This window comes from Protopterus annectens, chromosome 8.part0 (assembly GCF_019279795.1).
Source record: "Protopterus annectens isolate FY-2018-M chromosome 8.part0, PAN1.0, whole genome shotgun sequence".
NCBI lineage: Eukaryota > Metazoa > Chordata > Ceratodontiformes > Protopteridae > Protopterus > Protopterus annectens.
In genome coordinates, this window is record NC_056741.1 from 494,189,728 (window position 1) to 494,208,658 (window position 18,931).

Consider the following 18,931-nt stretch of genomic DNA (forward strand, 5'->3'; position numbering starts at 1 on the left):
TGCCTGCAAGTGGTCCATGAGATCAGTGCTCTACCTCAGTAAACAAATATAAATAAATAAAAACACCCTCTCAACCCTCCTCTTCTCTAGGAAGGTCTACCATTACAAAGGATTTATTTTCAGCTTTATTTTTTTTCTTACTTACAGTTAACTGTTGTTGAGTCTTCCCTTATTCATGGCTTCTCTCTCATACTGACAGAAGTGAGTTTAGAACTCTGATCAGGTACGGTTTTTCCCACTTTATCTACTCAATGAAATCTTCTTATTGTTATATTTCTCCCTCTCAGCATCTTCCAGCTGCTTAAAATTCTCCATTTTAGGGTTTTCTGTTTGAGAATGTGTCAGTTGATTGACAGCAGTTTCAGCAAGTGTTGAGCAATCAAGGAGGTTTGGGCAAAACAACTTTCACCAAAAGTGGAATTCTCTTTTTGCTCCACTGTTGTGTGACCTAGGAGTAGGTATACTTAATTGCAGGCTCTCTGGGGGGATATTCCCCTACATGAGTGGCTTGCCTCCCTGCAAAACAGCATACCATGAGGTATGCCAAAAGTTGTTTTCGACTTTTTCTTTTTATCAATTGGCACTCAATGATAAAGCTCTCAATCGATCAATAATCCTTCTGTTTCAGTTTTAGTTGGACACAAAGTTAGAATTAAGCACAAGTGGCACAATTTCCATGCTTCCTAACCTCCTTTCTTCAGAATCCAGTATTTCAATAAGTGTTCCTTTCTCTTCAGTTCTACTAGTCACTTCAACTCCATATATTGCAACATTTTCAAGCCAGAATAACACTTTAACTCCCTGATTTGCAATATTTTTGTGTATAAGCTCCTTCCTTCCTTCCTTCTACTGGTTTTGTTAGGTGTATATTCTAACATATCTCTTTAATTGGTATAGGTTATTCCTCTCATATTCCTAGCTAAATTTTTGTACCTTTAGGGCTTTCTAATAGTATGTCTTGATCCTTTTTAGATTCATACACTGTAATAAATATGTCTGTTGGTTGTCCTTGCCCCATTTTTTGAGGTAGGCAAAGGTATAACTGTAGGTTTATTTATATGCTGAGTCCCCTCCCTTCTCTGAATGATTCTCTGTCAAAAGAAGTATTTTCTCCCCAGTGCTTCCACGGATATTTAAAGTGGGGCATATCAAGCAATGTGATTAGTTTGTAATGACAGCAACTGGATGGACTACTTGTCAAACCCAACGTGTATATCTATCAAGTAATTTGATAATGTTTCTTATCACCATGAAAGTATACCATTTTTTCTGCTTTGTTAGTAATCATTTTCTTCTCAAGCAGGTATTACTCTTTTACAAGAGTTACTTTGTTGTCTTTACTTTACAGTTCTTGCAGTTCTCTATCATCAAGTAAGGCATCGCATTTAATTTACTTGGCAATTGTCCAGTAACAGAATGGAATTTCAATCATTCTAGAAGATAATTTTCACACCCCAGAGGTATAACATCACTATTATACAATGACTGTCTATTAACATTCAGAAATGGGCACACTGATTGGACAGCCCAACCAGCGTGCCCGTTGTAAATCGAGCATATACCAATAGAAAAATATCTGTTTGCTAAAGTACCATTGACCAACCAGACATTTTTTTCTATTGGTATATGGTAGACAGGCATTAGCCTGAAGGAAAGAGAGTCTGAAACTGAAAAGTATGTCATTATTTAGTGACTTTGTTCCTCATAAAATTTGTGGATTTCCAACAAATCACTGAGGAACAAAGTCACTAAATAGTGACACGGATTTCAGTTTCAGACTCCTTCAGACAATGCACAATTATTCTAGCAGATTTCTAAGTTAATAAGAGCAACATTAACAATCAGTCCCCTCTTTTATTTATGCTTTGTCCACATTTCTGGAAATAAGAGGTCAAGAGGTACGTATGAGAGCAGAGAAAATACAAGGAAAATCAGGTACGTTCTGCAAAACTAAAGAAACATACCTGATTTTCCTTGTATTTTCCCTGTCTCTCTCATACCGCTAAACTGACCACAGTTTACAGGGTTTTTTTCTTTAAAAAAAATACCAATGGAGACCTTTATTTCTCCATTGCTTGCTTTCTAAATAACTGGTGTACTGTGTAAATGTGGGAAAGTAAGTCCCATACATATGGGCGGTACATCATCCAAAACAAAATCTGGAAACAACATGGAAGAACACCACAGCACTGTTATACAAAGACATTATTTAAGAAAAGTAGGTAATTTCTTTCTTAAATAATGTCATTGTATAATAGCAATAACCCACGGCTGGTTGTTGGTAATGCTGTATTCAGCAACGTTTGGCTTTGTTTGGTAACCATGGGTAAATCCAACATTACCCACACCCAACCATAGTAGCATGCTTTTTCAGAAGCTGAAGTTCTCACAGGTTTAACTGTGTTACTATCACTAGTACAAAATCTAGCTATCTGACTCCTTTTCCCACTTTTAAAATGGAATATTGCTACAATTTTTGATTTTGTTTGTTACCAACATTTGACATGTTTTTGTTACAGATCTAGAATACTAATATGTATACATAGTTTCAAGACATAACATTCTTTCAGCTAGCACAGCAAAACTTTCAGAAGATGTAGGGGGCAGTTTAACAAATACATTGTGTTAAAGCAGTTAAGTAAAGACCTTTTGAATTTCTCAAATGGTAAAATTTGCATCATTTTTTTTCTTATCATGTTGACTTCCTGGCTCTGCCCAAAAATTAAGAATGAGCTTTAAGTTATATAATTGTGACCTCACTATTTTGTTATGAAAAAATGTCCAACCATGAAACATTCAAGTTTGTGCCTTTGATATATCGCTAGTTCTAGCAAGTAAATCCTTTTTCACTTATCTTAGCTCTGGTAATCACTCCCTGCTATATCCACAAATGCTCCCAGTGGCACTCTAGCTGACTTGGATAATTGGATCCTGGCCCAGCCTGCTCAATTCCAGCCCTCCTACTATTCATACTGCTCAAGGTCCTTCTCCCAGGTTAGCAGCTTTAACAGTGGGTAGCAATCAGCTTAGCTATGGCAACAATCTTTCCAGCTGCCTTAACTGCTCCACTGTTGTCATGTTAGGGCATGGATTCCTGCCAATGAAGAAAGAGAACTTCACATCATACCACAAGACTGTGGAAAGTTACACTCAACTGTGGCAGTGCTAGGTGTCAGCACTTTGGCAATAATAATTTCTGTCAAAAATGCACACCTTCTTCAGAAATATGGAAAATTAATGCAAATGAGACCAAAACTCTTTATAAAAACCATGCAGCTTCTTATGTACAACTACAGACAAGCATGATCACTCAAACAAAATAAAGTATTGCACTTTTAATTAAAATATAGAACCAGTACCCGTGGTGGTGGTGCTGCGGTAGCGTTGTCACCTCACAGTAAGACGCTGTCCGGTTCGATTCTCAGCTAGAGCGTCTTCTGCGTGGAGACATGCGTGAATGGGCGTACCTTCGTTGAAGGTTGTGCATCAGGGATGGTAACACGGCATGTAAAAATCAACTACCAATCATTAGCGGACCAGAGTTCTGCTGTGGCGACCCCTAACTGGGAAAAGCCGAAAGACACAACAACCTTTAGTTCAATCTTATTTTTCTGGGAAACAGACTACAACAGTTGCACTCTGTGGAATACCTCTAGCAGGAATATTTTCCATCTTCACATCATCTCCAAGACTGTTCTTCAGTTTGTTTGGTTTTCCCACCTACAGCCACTAGAGTGAGTATTAACATTTTTACAAATGGCAAGCACTCCTTGCCTGGGCTTGTCTTAGATCTCGTTTATATATTTTCAATCCTTTATTTAACAATTGTGCTTTGACTAATATAGACAGGTTTTTCTCTCCCCTTTACAGTAATGGGCACAAATAAACCAAATTTTTTTTTACATTTAAGAAAATAGCACTCGACACATTTTATTGTACAAAATTCTCTGTTTAGAAAAATTATCATATCTAGGGAATGCATGTGCTGTTTCCAAGAGCATGTGAGGTGACCTTTTCCATTCTGTACATCTGTATACCATTGTGTCTAGTGCTGACTATACACAAAATTAATCAGTTGGTAATAATCACAACATCTATATGATGTCATTATGGCTTTATTAATTATAAACATACACTAGTTTTATTGCTAGAAGATATAGAATTATCATATAAACTAATTAGCAAGTTATTAAGCAGGTAACTCCATGTTTAGATATGTAGTAATACACCATTGTTTTTAATGCTGGTATTCCAAGCAAAACTTAGTACATTTTTTTGCATTAAGATAAACCACTAACTGTTATGTGCATGATTCATAGTGCATAAGATAATTTACTATAACATGAAACACTATTTATTTCTGTAGTAGCCATGATGTTTTTTTTTTGTTTGTTTGCTTGTTTTTGTTTATTTTTTGTTTTGTTTTGTTATGGTTCACAGTATTTCAGCACCAAATTAATCACTTTAACTCCTAATACCCTAAATTAAAGAATGGCATTAAACACAGATTTCTTACATCTTACAAGCAATTCCCCATGACAGCAGCACTAAACACATTGCAAAAATGAGATATATGTAGCAATAGACACACCTAAAACTTCTTCAAAAAGGCATCACATACCCAAAATTCTAGAAAGCCTATGAATTCTGTCTTCATACGCATGCTGTTAGGCATAAATGCTTACAACTATAGAACCTGATGAATATACTTCATGGATAAAACTCCTCCTTTTCTTAGACAACCGTTAAAAACCTCTTCATTGGTTTGTCCTATACAGTCCCCTCAAAAGGTCTACAGACATAATCAACGGCCAGCCCTGATGAAAAATCTTAAACATATTAGCATTTCTCAGTACTTAACAATGTTATACTTAACCATCCTAGAGACTCTCCTAAAGGCTGATCCAGATGACCCTGGTTATGTTCTACATACATTAGATGTACTAAAGGCTGATCCAGATGGCCCTGGTTATGTTACTGCATACTAGATGTACTAAAGGCTAGTCCAGATTACCCTGGTTATGTTACTACATACACTACTAGTAGTAAAGGCTGATCCAGATGGCCCTGGTTATATTACTACATACACTAGATGTAGTAAAGTCTGATCCAGATGGCCCTGGTTATGTTACTACACACACTAGCTGTACTAAAGGCTGATCCAGATGGCCCTGCTTATATTACTACATACACTAGATGTAGTAAAGTCTGATCCAGATGACCCTGGTTATGTTCTACATACACTAGCTGTACTAAAGGCACATACTAAAGGCTGATCCAGATGGCCCTGATTATGTTACTATATACATTAGATGTACTAAAGGCTGGTCCAGATGACCCTGATTATGTTACTACATACACTAGTAGTAGTAAAGGCTGGTCCAGATGGCCCTGGTTATGTTACTGCAAACACTAGATGCACTAAAGGCTGATCCAGATGGCCCTGGTTATGTTATTACATGCACTACTAGTAGTAAAGGCTGGTCCAGATGGCCCTGGTTATGTTACTACACATCTCACCAAATGGCACAAACACAATGCAATGCAAACAAATGAAGGCACCAGTTATTAAAAGATGAAGCAAAATTGAAGCAAAAATTCGATTTATTCAGTCCAAGACTAAGCGCTTTCACCAGTCCACCTGGTTTCATCAGAGTCATACTCTTTACACTAAAACCTAATCCGTTATATACATTTCCTTATCCCAAAACTTGATTACTTAATTGATTAATTAATTAATTGCATATATACTTAATCATTTATACACATTTCTCTATTATATTTGATTATTATTTACAAGAAAATTGCACAACAAGTAACAACTTGTAATACACAGTTTAAAAAATGTCAGTGTTACTATGTAAAACTAATAATAATATTATGTTTAACCATCTCACTCATATCCTGCTTGCTCTATATTTCAATTGGGGTTTTAAAGAGACGTACTCGTTTAAACCTGGAAACTTTGTGGCATTTAGCCTAATCTGCCATTCCATTTCCATTAGTGCTACTTTGTTGTCTATGTCACCATTAAAAAAAGGCATTACTCTATCCACAATGAAAAATATGAATTTACTGAAACTGTTACAATGTTTACTGTGTACATATAAAGCATTGTGCTCATCATGTTTCATAATACTTCTTTTGTGCTCACCTACCCTTTCCTTGAGCTTACGAGTAGTCATGCCTATATAATAAGCCTCGCATGACGTACAGGTTGCTATATATACACAGTTTTTTGTGTTGCAATTACACAGACCTGGAGAAGGTATAGTACGTTGATATCCCTTTATGCAAATATATGCTCCTTCTGCTATGAATCTACAACAACTACATCTTCCACATTTACTCATGTATGATCTCTTGTATGTCTTGTTTTCCTTTTCTAGTATATTTTTTATGTTGTTACCTCTACTGAACACTATATTTGGTCTTTCCCCTAATATTAATCTATTTTGTGTACCTATACATACATCCCATATGTTCTTGATACTGTCTCCTAGTTCCTTTGCTTTGTCATTGTATCTCAAAACAAAATTAAGTTCACCTTTCTCATTACTTGTGTTGGTTGTCTCCTCATAGTGCTGTAGATTGTTTATGCTACCTCTAAGTATAGGAAAATAAACAGTTTTCCTTTTCTTGTATATTTCTTTTTTAGTCTTTATCAATAAAGCCTGAGGATATCCTCTCTCAAGAAATAACCCTATTAAATTGTACATTTCTTTTCTAAATACTTGTTCGTCACTTACTAATTTAGATAGACGAACCATCTGTCCCTTTACCACCCCCTTCCTTTGATGAAGGGGGTGGCAGCTAGTGAAATGTAACATAGAGTTAGAGTAACTTGGCTTTCGATATATATTACTTATCAATTTACCATCCTTTTTCACTAGAGAAATATCCAAGTAGTTTATGTCAGTTTCATTCCATGTATGGGTAAACTTAAAAAATTCAGTAGAGTTGTTTAAATAGGTCATAAATTCATTTACATTATCATCATCACTCTTCCAAATTATTAGTACATCGTCCAAGAATCTGTTGTATAACAGAATTCTGTCCATATATTTTGATGGAAAAATGATGCTGTTTTCCCATGCAAGTAACACCAGGTTGGCATATACCGGGGCGCATCTTGCCCCCATTGCCACTCCTTTAATCTGGTGATAAATTTCCCCTTCAAATGTTAAATAATTATTAGTCAATATCAATTCCATAAGGTCATAACAAATACTTATTTTGTCCTTATTAAAGCTCTGACTGTCTGTTAAGCTTTTATAAAATAGTTCCAAACCTTCCTTGTGTGGAATTGTTGGAAAAAGGTTTACCACATCTATAGTTAAGAAACTATAGGTATTTGTGTCAATTTCATAGATTCCTTTAAGCCTTTCTAGACAGTGCCAAGAGTCTTTTAATATATGTGGAGCATCTTTCAGGGATTCCTTGCAAAAATGGTCCACAAAGGCTGCCATGGGTTCCGTTTTAGAGCCCCTTGCCGATACAATAGGCCTGAACTCTAACTGGTCAGTACCCTTGTGGACCTTCAGTATACCAAATATATTGGCCATTCTTGGAAACTTAACACTTAGATAATCAAATTCATCTTCGTTGATAGAACCCTGATATAGGGCATCAGCCAATCTCATATCTATCTTACTGTGTGCCCTGTTTATTTCATGCAATGATGCTGTTGTATAAGTATCTTCATCTGTTAACATTTTCATAATATGTCCATTGTAATCCATTTTACTCATAACAACCATCCCGCCCCCTTTATCAGGACGCATGCATCTGTACTCATTGTTTATTGTTAAATCATGTAATATTTTTCTTTCTTTTTCATTTAAGTTGTCTTTAGTTTGACTATGATGCGCACAAATTCTCCTGTAGTCTCTTTCTACCATCTGTTCAAATGTACTAATTTCTTTGTTATAGGGTGGAATAAATGTACTTTTCCTCTTCAATACATTTGTATTTGTCCCAATGTCTGTGTTCCCCCTTATAGGTCCTAGAGTAGAGAAATATAGTTTCAGATTCAATTTTCTCGTGTACATTTTCAAATTAATAAGTACCTGTGTTATGTCAAGCTTGAAATTTGGGATAAAATTTATCCCTTTACTAAATAAATCGAAGTAAGTCTGATCGATTACCAAACCAGTGTAGTTATATATTGTATATCCTTTGTTCCTCAAAATTTCATGTTTCAAATTAGATTCAATTCTTACCATTTCACTAAAAGGAACCAACATTTGCTCACTTCCATTTCCTGAAATGTTCTCTGTTAATGTATGTACATTCATGTTATCCAAAACTTCATTGTGTACCATTGTCTCATCTAATGATGGAACCACATTCTGATTTATACTACTATAAGTTTCAGTCGTTTTTGTACCACTCCCCCCAACAGCATGCATAGCAGGTTTGTGAGTATAAATGATATCCTGAACATTTAAAACATTTTCTTGAAAATTACTGATATCAATACTTTCATTCATAACATTACAGCACATAATATCTCCTGAACTTTCATTCTCATTGTCAATTCTTTCAGCATGTTCAACGTATAATTCATCAGTTGTTGACACATTAAAACCAAGTTCAAAACAAATATAAAAGTTCTCGTCTTTGTTGTTTGAAATCAATGTTGTTGCATCCTGTTCCTCTTGGAATATGATTGTTGGAACTCTCTGGTTTGTGGCCTCTTGTTGAGAAGCCTCTCTGACCTGCGCGGAATATTCTGCGCCTCTAAAAAAACTTCTTCCTCATCCCCTGAGTTCGGCATATGAAACGATGCCCTCACATCGTCATTATAAAATGTCCCCACAGTCTCTGTTCTCTTAAAGTTGTTTCTATAATTGTTTTTACCAGGGGGATATGTTGTTTTGTTACTATATTCCGCAGTGTCTCTAGTCAATTTATTCTGTTTTACCCTTCTACTTTGGTTTACAAAGAGTTCAATATTCCTGACTATTTTATCAAATCTATTCTTATATTCAAAAAATAGTAAATCTGATGTAATACTGGTATGCAATAATTCGATTTCATCACGTAACTGAATTAACTTGTTTTCGTTATTGCGTATAATGATATCAAGTAATTCCATACCTGTTTTATCATACAAGGATACTAGTTCAGAGAACGCTTGTGTGTCCTGTTCCACCCCCATAGGAAGCTTCCACAATCGCAGACCTCTCGGTATCTGCCTTAACTCCTTTGATTTGCTTAAAAAGGAGTTGTCGAGTTGTATAGCCCTGAATTTTTTACAGAGCTTCTCATATCTGAATAGTTGCTCCCGAAGCGACGCTGGATATTTTTCTCCCTCCCTTACGCTGTTACGAGTAAATCCTGGTGTACTCCTTTCGTTTGGAGCCTCGAAAACTGGCGCTTCAAACCAGGAACTAAGTTCTTGTATCCGACCAGCTCCTCTTGATGACGTACTTGGTCCTGTTCCCATCGGACGTTGTAGTTCTGTAGGGCCTCCATTATCGTCCCTAACCGCTCCACTATACGAATTGGGTACTTCCGAATTGGCTTCCCTCTGCCCTGGGGTGATGTCATCTGTAGAATGTAGTGTATAAAGTCGCAACTGAGAATCCGTTGGACTAACATTACAGTCTGAATGGTTACCATTTCGCATTTCACCATAAACTTTAACGAGCTTACTGATAACATTAGTAAGCTCCTGTAATATGCTTTCCATCCTCTAAATTGGCCTCTGTTCACGTTACACTGGATCGACACAATTGTACCCAAAAGAAAAAGAAAAAAGGAACCAATACAGGGTCCAAAACTTAGAATCTCACCAAATGGCACGAACACAATGCAATGCAAACAAATGAAGGCACCAGTTATTAAAAGATGAAGCAAAATTGAAGCAAAAATTCGATTTATTCAGTCCAAGACTAAGCGCTTTCACCAGTCCACCTGGTTTCATCAGAGTCATACTCTTTACACTAAAACCTAATCCGTTATATACATTTCCTTATCCCAAAACTTGATTACTTAATTGATTAATTAGCGGACCAGAGTTCTGCTGTGGCGACCCCTAACTGGGAAAAGCCGAAAGACACAACAACCTTTAGTTCAATCTTATTTTTCTGGGAAACAGACTACAACAGTTGCACTCTGTGGAATACCTCTGGCAGGAATATTTTCCATCTTCACATCATCTCCAAGACTGTTCTTCAGTTTGGTTGGTTTTCCCACCTACAGCCACTAGAGTGAGTATTAACATTTTTACAAATGGCAAGCACTCCTTGCCTGGGCTTGTCTTAGATCTCGTTAATATATTTTCAATCCTTTATTTAACAATTGTGCTTTGACTAATATAGACAGGTTTTTCTCTCCCCTTTACAGTAATGGGCACAAATAAACCAAATATTTTTTTTACATTTAAGAAAATAGCACTCGACACATTTTATTGTACAAAATTCTCTGTTTAGAAAAATTATCATATCTAGGGAATGCATGTGCTGTTTCCAAGAGCGTGTGAGGTGACCTTTTCCATTCTGTACATCTGTATACCATTGTGTCTAGTGCTGACTATACACAAAATTAATCAGTTGGTAATAATCACAACATCTATATGATGTCATTATGGCTTTATTAATTATAAACATACACTAGTTTTATTGCTAGAAGATATAGAATTATCATATAAACTAATTAGCAAGTTATTAAGCAGGTAACTCCATGTTTAGATATGTAGTAATACACCATTGTTTTTAATGCTGGTATTCCAAGCAAAACTTTTTTGCATTAAGATAAACATTTTTTGCATTAAGATAAACCACTAACTGTTATGTGCATGATTCATAGTACATAAGATAATTTACTATAACGTGAAACACTATTTATTTCTGTAGTAGCCATGATGTTTTTTTTTTGTTTGTTTGCTTGTTTTTGTTTATTTTTTGTTTTGTTTTGTTATGGTTCACAGTATTTCAGCACCAAATTAATCACTGTAACTCCTAATACCCTAAATTAAAGAATGGCATTAAACACAGATTTCTTACATCTTACAAGCAATTCCCCATGACAGCAGCACTAAACACATTGCAAAAATGAGATATATGTAGCAATAGACACACCTAAAACTTCTTCAAAAAGGCATCACATACCCAAAATTCTAGAAAGCCTATGAATTCTGTCTTCATACGCATGCTGTTAGGCATAAATGCTTACAACTATAGAACCTGATGAATATACTTCATGGATAAAACTCCTCCTTTTCTTAGACAACCGTTAAAAACCTCTTCATTGGTTTGTCCTATACAGTCACCTCAAAAGGTCTACAGACATAATCAACGGCCAGCCCTGATGAAAAATCTTAAACATATTAGCATTTCTCAGTACTTAACAATGTTATACTTAACCATCCTAGAGACTCTCCTAAAGGCTGATCCAGATGACCCTGGTTATGTTCTACATACATTAGATGTACTAAAGGCTGATCCAGATGGCCCTGGTTATGTTACTGCGTATACTAGATGTACTAAAGGCTAGTCCAGATTACCCTGGTTATGTTACTACATACACTACTAGTAGTAAAGGCTGATCCAGATGGCCCTGGTTATATTACTACATACACTAGATGTAGTAAAGTCTGATCCAGATGGCCCTGGTTATGTTACTACACACACTAGCTGTACTAAAGGCTGATCCAGATGGCCCTGGTTATATTACTACATACACTAGATGTAGTAAAGTCTGATCCAGATGGCCCTGGTTATGTTCTACATACACTAGCTGTACTAAAGGCTGATCCAGATGACCCTGGTTATGTTCTACATACATTAGATGTACTAAAGGCTGATCCAGATGGCCCTGGTTATGTTACTGCGTATACTAGATGTACTAAAGGCTAGTCCAGATTACCCTGGTTATGTTACTACATACACTACTAGTAGTAAAGGCTGATCCAGATGGCCCTGGTTATATTACTACATACACTAGATGTAGTAAAGTTTGATCCAGATGGCCCTGGTTATGTTACTACACACACTAGCTGTACTAAAGGCTGATCCAGATGGCCCTGGTTATATTACTACATACACTAGATGTAGTAAAGTCTGATCCAGATGGCCCTGGTTATGTTCTACATACACTAGCTGTACTAAAGGCTGATCCAGATGGCCCTGATTATGTTACTATATACATTAGATGTACTAAAGGCTGGTCCAGATGACCCTGATTATGTTACTACATACACTAGTAGTAGTAAAGGCTGGTCCAGATGGCCCTGGTTATGTTACTGCAAACACTAGATGCACTAAAGGCTGATCCAGATGGCCCTGGTTATGTTATTACATGCACTACTAGTAGTAAAGGCTGGTCCAGATGGCCCTGGTTATGTTACTACACACACTAGCTGTACTAAAGGCTGGTCCAGATGGCCCTGGTTATATTACTACATACACTAGATGTAGTGAAGGCTGGTCCAGATGGCCCTGGTTATGTTACTACATACACTACTAGTAGTAAAGGCTGGTCCAGATGGCCCTGGTTATGTTACTACACACACTAGCTGTACTAAAGGCTGATCCAGATGGCCCTGGTTATATTACTACATACACTAGATGCACTAAAGGCTGATCCAGATGGCCCTGGTTATGTTATTACATGCACTACTAGTAGTAAAGGCTGGTCCAGATGGCCCTGGTTATGTTACTACACACACTAGCTGTACTAAAGGCTGATCCAGATGGCCCTGGTTATATTACTACATACACTAGATGTAGTAAAGGCTGATCCAGATGGCCCTGGTTATGTTACTACATGCACTAGATGTATATTCTGACTCATCTGCATTAGCACATTCTATTCCTTAAGAGGGATGGTGGGTAGCAGCAGTTAAACCATTCATTCACCTTTCTACTGAGCCATCTCTTATAACATCTGCTTCAGTTATAAGTTCATAGGTTCATAGTTGTTTCCTAGGCTAACAACCACAAGGGCCTTTTTAAGCCTAGCCATGCATCCCAAATCTATGACAAGTTCTCATACCCTTGATAAGTGTAGGAAGGAGCTTGGGAGATGAAACATTTACAAGCAGGATTATGGCATACCTGATGTTGCACTCTTTAGTCAATTGACAGATAGACAGGATACCCATCTATCTTAGAGCTATAAATCAAAACATTTAGATGGCTCTAAACTCTTGATCATCTGTTATTCAAGCTCTTTACTATTGCACTCCAAATGCATTCAGTCCTGATAAATATAGAGGGATGGCACTGGAAAGAAACAGGCAAATGTCTCATTTTCATGAATTACATGAATTACCTCACCTTTTTTGAATTTTGACTATTCCCAACTGGCAACTAGATTCATAAAGAGCATTACATGCCTGGCCAATAACCAGAAAATGACCAACGATGAGAACCTAACCCTGTGCCTTATGTCTGTAAGATAAACAGTTTAACCTTTCCACCAACTGAAGTGATAGATAGAGAGATAGATAGACAGATAGATAGATAGATAGATAGATAGATAGATAGATAGATAGATAGACAGACAGACAGACAGACAGATAGATAGATAGATAGATAGATAGATAGATAGATAGATAGATAGATAGATAGATAGATAGACAGATAGATAGATAGATAGATAGATAGATAGATAGATAGATAGATAGAGAGATATATAGATAGATAGATATATATAGATAGATAGATAGATAGATAGATAGATAGATAGATAGATAGATAGATATATTACTTTTCACCTCTGAATCCTTAGAGAATATCTTTTAAAGTCTAGTCACTCAATATTGGAGGTACTAAGCTGGGTAATGAACCACAGGTTCCTGCGAACATATTTCCTGTACTTGTAAATTATAACAGATTAGGTACATTTTAAGAAAAGGCTGTTTATTATTATTTGAGACACTTTAACAAAACAATTGGCTAGTACTATATATTAATTCCATTAAAGGCAGTAAATCTCAATTATTTCTTATACTGATGTTCACCGTTGCAAAGAAGACAATCACAAGGAACTGGACTACTTTTTGCAGCCCTTCAGATAATAACTGTTGGAAAGTGCTCCATCAGTTATATGATATGGAAAACAGGATATCTCAACATATATAATGCACAAATCAAATTACTGTAAAAATGGACCCTGTACATAGATCAGGGGTGTCCAGCCTTTTTCACTCATGGCCACTTATCATACTTGGCAATGTTTGGAGAGCCACATTACCTTGTCCAACATGTATCTGTCTATTCAAAACAGTTTGTTATAGGACATACCAAGAGCCAGATAAAATGTTTCAGTGGGCTGGATTGTGGCCATAGTGCCAACTATTGGACAGCTCTGATATAGATAATAGAGAGAAGCTTATAAAAAATTATAGCTTGCTATAGTAATATAAATACAATGGATAGATTAGAATCTTATTATGTTTCATACTCAACTATTACTACATTGGTATGCCAGCATCCAATTTGTTTACCAAGTATACCTTCCATCTAGCCCCATATTCTCTTTTCCTTAATGCTCTCCTCTTCTGTGTTATTTTCTCCTAAAATATGAATCTTATAATCGTTAGACATAGATAAGTACTATCTCTCTCTACCCTTATGCTAGTTCCATACATACTACATTTAGAAATTTTTGAAGTTACAATACACAGGAGATCAAATATGTTACCATTGCTAATCATTTAAATCTATTACCTATTGATGGATATTACACCTATAATACTAGATGTTAGTTTTTAATACATTTGTATGTTATTAAAAAAGGAAGACATTAAACATGCCCAGTGTCCAAATGTCGCATTCTGAATACCTTTTCTTTTTTAATTAAATTCCCTCCATATCAGCTTTCTATTTCAGCAGCTATGACTCCAACATTTCAGAAACATAAAATGGTAGGGTCTATAATGAAATGCTAAGTCTCACATAGTTGAGATGCAAAACATCATAAATGAAACATCTTAGCATAAAAAAGGCAGCTTGACACATCACTCAGCAATACTATATATTGCAAAACATTGCAAAACATTTGTTTTTGCATGAACCTGTAACCTTAAATATTGGAATTCTGCCCACATATTGCAGTCTATTTACATACTACCTATTATGTTCCACAAATGTGGAGAAAAAAATAAACTCATCTTTTCCCTCTTCTCCAGGTCACCCGACCACAGAAAATAGCATTGCAGAACCTGAGATAAAGTCATTTTTGATGTAATGAAACACAGACAATATGTGAAAATGATGTTATAGTTACAGTATTTAAAATGTTGGCACAGTTGTAGATATCATAGAGTAGAGCATTTCTGTTCACCAGTGCATGTCTGAAGGTAGCAGAGTTGTGAGTGCCTACAGATAGAAAGATGGATATTTTTTCTTATTTCTATGTTAGTGTTCTTAGTATTTCTATTCAAGACATTAAGATTAATTCTGCAGCTTTTTGTGGCACGGAAATGATTATCTGTGAATTTTGGAACTTGTAAATTGCAGATAAAAGTTCTTCTGATTCTGCTATACTGCTACAGTTGCCATGCTTATATTGCAGTTGCACCCGTAACATTTTGTCATGGCCTCCCTGGTGACTGTTTATAGCCACCATATTTTCTGACACTGTGTGGTTCTTTATGAACTGTGTCATTGTTAGAAATGCTATTAGAAAGTTTGTTGTTTTCAGGAGCTTGCTGTAATGTATTGGGAATTGTGTATCTTGGAACTGATGAAATTGCAACATTGTTATGTCTGAGATCTTCATCAGCTGTTGTGTTATGAACATATCCTGGGCTGATTGCTGTTGATTTTCATCATATTGCAGTGGTATGTATATCTGGTCATTCCTGTTGAATGTCTTTGAAAATTTTATTTGTCTTGGACTCAAACTGTTGGGACATTTGGATTACTATTTGCAATGCTTGCACTGCAACCCAAAATTCTGCTGGTGTCCTGGGTGGGTATGTAGTTTGTAAATGTCTAAACGTATTGTTTTTATTACAGTGCCATTCAATTTTATTGTTCTTTGCAGTTTTCTTGTTTATTCTGTGAATTAGTGCTCAGAGTTATACTGTAAATAATGTTAGTCTTGTTCTGTTAATTGTTAGTTTATTTTAATGGTGGTAGTTCCATTTCTTCATGTGAACAATTGTACAATTACTGAGGGTTTAAGGGAAATGGCAAAACTGAAGCTGAAATTGAAGCCAAAACAATTTTGCCATCTAGGTTTCCATTATGACAGTAATGTAATACTCCAAAAATCAACACTCAAAATGCAATCAGTAAAGTGTGACTGCTAAGCAAAAACTGAAGCTCACTCTAAGAGACAGTATTTTTTGCAAGAGGCAAGTAAGCTAAGCAGATCACAAAGATATTTTTAGAGTCATTTTTACTAATGAAAGATGATTGGAGTTCTAAGACAAGAAGATGGAATTGTGTATTACTAAAATTGCTGAAAAATTACAGTACAGAGTATGCAATAAAAGCCACTGCAGGAATTTACAGAGAACTGAATATTTACCAGTCACATCTTGTTTGTTGTGATGACTGAACCAATCACAAGCTGAAGTGCTACTACAAATAAAAGGGGTATTTTGTTGAAAACCATTTGCACATCAGGTTTGATTTGTTGTCAAGCTCTGAAAGAAGCTTGAATGATGGTGCTGTTCATAAAAAATTAAATGCTGTGACAGTGGAAAAAAGTTCATTCCTGTGAAATAATTATGTACTAAAGAAACAAAGAAATTCACTTGTTCTATGAAACATGACAAGAAAATCTGATAAGATTTATCAAAAAGTTATAAACAACTTGTACTAAAAACAAGGGGCAAAAGGGGTAATAAACAAACAGCGAATATGCTGAAAATAAAGCTACTATCATGGACGATAAATATGTTAGGTTCTTCTGAGATACATCACCATGATTTTCCAAAAGAAAGTGGTGCTGATCAACTAAGTATAGTTAGAAATAGTGCTCTGGTACAGCAAAATGAGAGTGCCTTACATCAAAGGATTCCTGATGTACAGAAGCAGGTGTGCAAAGTGAAGAGAGAGATGATTTTAGCTCTAAAGGTTCTAAGAGAACCCTGCAAAGTGAAGTTAAAACCTTGCTATGATGATTCTAAGAAGGTTCAAACAAACAACACTTTGTTTCAGATGTCAAAACCTAATCTTGATGTTTACCTGGCTACTTGTAAAGTATGTGGCCACTACTGCATAGGGAAGACTAATAAGGCATTAAAAGACAGGATTCATGAACATAACAATGATATTCTGAAAAAATGAAGGAATGCTCTTGCTAAGCATGTTTTAGAAATGATTCCACTCATTTTTATTTGTCTTAGTTACACACAACACTAGAGGTGGTGGCATCAGAACAAGAACTGAGTGCATAGAAACCAAATGGATTTTAGAGTTACAAGTAGATCGCTACAGAGGTTTAAATGGCACTGTACCTTTGAAACCTGTTCTGAGATCAAGAGGCCTATCTCGTTGAAGTGTGCTACAGTGTATTCAAATGCTTCTTAGTTAATTAACAGTAGATCTGATGAAGCACCTGTGATGGGCATGAAAGCACTTATCTTTTAGTTTTTATTTTGTTTATTGTTTTAATAAAGTGGCTGTGTTATATTCTGCTGTGCTGACTGGACTCTGTCTTTACTTCAATGATTCCAAATTAGCTGAAATAAATAAAGTTTGAGAGCAGAATTTACTTATCAAGTTGAAAGAACATATAGAAAAGGTAATGGAGGCATTTGCAGAGAATATGACTGCAGAGCAAATGGCCAACCAAGAACAACAAGCAACAAATAAGATACGGTAAGAAAAGCTCATGGTTTTACTTGAACTTTTTAATTTCTGCCCTAAAAGTACAAAGAATGCTCAAACAACACTTTGTTTCAAATGTCAAAACCTAATCTTGATGTTATGGTTTTGAAAGAGGCAAATTTTCAAAACAATTATGGTTTTGAAAGAGGAAATTTCAAAACAGTCTGACCTCTTTTAAGGAGATCAGAGAAGTATAGAATGTTACAGAAGCCATTATAACTATAAATGGAGAACTGCAAAAGCCATAGCCAGATGGTAATGTTAAATAAAAAGGACAGATAATAAAACTGGAGGAGATGGTTTCTGAACATCATCATTATCAACAACCCCCTTTTTCCTATTTTCTACATGGAGTCTGGTTGTCATGTCAACTGTCATCCTCTCTTTCTGTTTCTATTTAATGCCACTATCGTCCCTTCTTTGGCACTCATTCCTGACTGTCACAGGTCTTCTCTTACACAGTCCAACCACCTCTTTGCTGGATGCTTTAATTTCCTCTTGCCTTCTTCCTATCTGTCCTAAACCGTCTTCACCAGTTTGGCTTCTGCTTTTCTGCACATGTAACTGAACCACTGTAATCTGTTCTCATTCACCTTTTCTGCAATTGGAGCTACTTTGACTTCTGCTTTTATGCCCTCATTTCCTCATCTGTTCCACAGTATGTATCCTACCACCCATCTCAGGCACTTCATCTCCATTACCTCTAGCTTCTTCAACTGCTCTGCTTTTACTGCCCAGGCTTCTGTACCATGTAGTAGTACTGGTCACACCACTGTTTTGTATAACTTACTTTTCAGTGTCTTTACCAATATTCTGTCATACACTATCCCTGACACTCAGTGCCAGATGGGTGCAGCCACTCTGATTCTAGCTTTGACTTCATTATTCAGACTTCCTTTCTCCTCAACCACCCCTCCTAGAAATTTGAAGCTGTTAACCTGTTCCACTATTTTCCCTTCTTTCTCAATTCTCATCTTCTTCTGATTTCAACTGTCTTATCTGTAGCCCGTTTCACCACATGTGCCTTCAGTTTTGCAATCGGTTCACCTATCCTTTGCTGAAGTTGTTCTTTAGAGTCTGTCTGTAATGCCACATCACCTGTATACAGCAGCTTTGTTGAGCTGTCCCCTCTG

General features: G+C 36.2%; 1 protein-coding gene across 1 annotated transcript in view; it reads left to right on the forward strand.

Annotated features, from left to right (window-relative positions):
* Positions 1–18,931, forward strand: part of LOC122808900 (cortexin-3-like) — a 139,609-nt gene that overhangs the window by 107,576 nt on the left and 13,102 nt on the right. The gene's annotated exons all lie outside the window — the stretch shown is intronic.